This window comes from Microtus ochrogaster, linkage group LG2 (genome assembly GCF_000317375.1).
Source record: "Microtus ochrogaster isolate Prairie Vole_2 linkage group LG2, MicOch1.0, whole genome shotgun sequence".
Classification (NCBI taxonomy): Eukaryota; Metazoa; Chordata; class Mammalia; order Rodentia; family Cricetidae; genus Microtus; species Microtus ochrogaster.
Genome location: NC_022028.1, coordinates 35,233,734 through 35,236,617, shown reverse-complemented (window position 1 = coordinate 35,236,617; position 2,884 = coordinate 35,233,734).

The window sequence follows — 2,884 nt, the reverse complement described above, 5'->3', positions numbered from 1 at the left end:
GGGTGGGTGGTGCCATCCCTGTGCAGGTGGTCCTGGGTTCTATAAGAAAGCAGGCTGAGCAAGCCATGAGGAGCAAACCAGTCAGCAGCACCCCTCCATGGCCTCTGCATCAGCTCCTGCCACCAGGTTCCTGCTCCATCTGAGCTCCTGTCCTGACTTTCCCTCAGTGGTTAGACGACGATATGCAAGTGTGAGCTGAACAAACCCTTTCCTCCCAGGTTGCTTTAGTCATGGTGTTTCATCACAGCAGCAGTAACTGTAACTAGGACAGCTGGCCTTGAACTCTCAACCCTCCTGCCTCCACCTCTCAAGTGCTAAGACTGTAGCTAAGTAATGCTGCTATATAATGCTATGCCTGGCTAGTTTTCTTTTTATAGAGGCAGTCTGGGTTGAAGGTGTAACTCAGTGGGTGGAGTGATTGCCTAGCACACACAGCGCCAGGTTCCATTCCTTTGCTGCAGGAACTCGAGGTGGCTGCCTGTCCGGAGGTAGAGAGGCAGGAGGATCGGAAATTCAAGGTTATTCTCAGGTATGCCCATCAAGCTTGAGGCTTGCCTGAGCTACTTGAGAGCCTGTCTCAAAAACAAAAACAAGCGAAGAGACAGAGTCTGACAATACATCCCAGGCTGGTTCTGAGCCCTTGGTTCAAGCAATTCCCCTGCCTCAGTGTGCTGGGACCACCGGCACACACTGTGCCTGCCTTTGAATCTTATATGTATTTGAACACAGCGTCCTGGGGTGCAGAATAGCTCTGTGATGCGGGATCTAGGTTAACCCCCAGCACCTCTTCCTGAGAAAGAATTAGAATTGCATGTTTGTTTGTTTTTCGAGACAGAATTTCTCTGTGTAGTTTTGGAGCCTGTCCTGGAACTATCTTTTGTAGATCAGGCTGGCCTCTAACTCACAGAGATCCACCTGCCTCTGTCTCCCTAGTGTGCCACCACCACCCACTCTTCTTAGGTTTTATTTATTTTATGTGTATGAGTGGTTTTGCTCACATGTATGTATAGGGGGTGCCCTGCTTGTCTGGTGTCTGCAGGCATCAGAAGACACCTTTGGATGTCCTGGGACTGGAGTGCAGGATGACTGTAAGCTTCCACGTAGGTGCTAGGAACAGAACCAGGGTCCTCTGCAAGAACAAGTGCTCCTAACCACTTCCCTCTAGCCTGGTAAGACTCGGTTTTAGACGGGAGGGCCGTCCCTGAGTCTTGACTGTGCACTGACCAATGGCTGGCTGTTGTCTCTCACCGACAGGACACGGGCTGAGGAAGGGAGTGGAGGGCACAGTCACAGTCCCCTCGGGGTGCTTTGCTGGGTAGACGAGGGGCTGGGGCTGGGAGTTGAGAATGAGAGGAGAGAGCACATCACAGCCTTGTAGCTGGGATTGGGGCTGGGACCTGGACAGGGGCAAGTTCTGGACGGGGTTGCGGCAAGGCACAAGTCGGAAGCAGGTAGGTGGCCTTCTGACAGCCCCTTCCCACTCTTACACCAGGGTGAGTGTCCCGGTGGTGCCGACCGGAGAGACCTGGGGTCGGTGGCCTGTCTCAGGCTGCTGGGCTTCTGTTGTGAAGACAGTTCCGGAGAGACCTGGGGTCGGTGGCCTGTCTCAGGCTGCTGGGCTTCTGTTGTGAAGACAGTTCTGGAGAGACCTGGGGTCGGTGGCCTGTCTCAGGCTGCTGGGCTTCTGTTGTGAAGACAGTTCCGGAGAGACCTGGGGTCGGTGGCCTGTCTCAGGCTGCTGGGCTTCTGTTGTGAAGACAGTTCCGGAGAGACCTGGGGTCGGTGGCCTGTCTCAGGCTGCTGGGCTTCTGTTGTGAAGACAGTTCCGGAGAGACCTGGGGTCGGTGGCCTGTCTCAGGCTGCTGGGCTTCTGTTGTGAAGACAGTTCCGGAGAGACCTGGGGTCGGTGGCCTGTCTCAGGCTGCTGGGCTTCTGTTGTGAAGACAGTTCCGGAGAGACCTGGGGTCGGTGGCCTGTCTCAGGCTGCTGGGCTTCTGTTGTGAAGACAGTTCTTCCGGCAGTCTGCTGCAACTGTGTCCCACTTGCCCTCTAGTTTCAGAGAAGCTGGACAGATGCACCTGTCACTGTGGTTTGGTTCTTATTAAAACCATGACTAGGGCCAGGTTGTGGCTGAGCACCCCTTTAATCCCAGCACTCAGAAGACAGAGGCGGGTGGATCTCTGAGTTCAAGGTCAGCCTGGTCTACAAAGTGAGCTTCAGGATAGTCAGAGCTACACAGAGAAACCCTGCCTCACCTCCCCCACCCCGAAAAAAGAAACCCAAAACTAAGGACTTGAACAAGAAAGATGTTGGAGTCTTAGAGTCCAGGCTAGATGAGTCTCTTGGATCCACACTTCCCAGTGTCTGTCCCCCAAGTCCACACCAGTGATTTGGTGAGAAGCAGTAATGTTACCACAATGGAACATGACCTTTCAGGCTAGAAACTTAGCCAGTGCTTTTTTTTATTGTTTAAATTTTCTTATTATGTTTTACTTATTTGAATAATAAATGTATTTGAAAACAGTGCCCAGAGTAAAGAATATCCCTCTGTGTATGCCATAGAATGTACGTGCCACAGAATGTGTGTGTGTGCACCACAGGGTGTGTGTGTCATAGAATGTGCGTGCCACAGGATATGTGTGTGTGTGCCACAGGATGTGTGTGTGTGTGCCACAGGATGTGTGTGTGTGCCACAGGATGTGTGTGTGCCACAGGATGTGTGTGTGTGTGTGTGTGCCACAGGGTGTGTGTCTGTGTGCCACAGGGTGTGTGTGTGTGTGTGCCACAGGGTGTGTGTGTGCCACAGGGTGTGTGTGTGTGCCACAGGGTGTGTGTGTGTGCCACAGGGTGTGTGTGTGTGTGTGTGTGCCACAGGGTGTGTGTG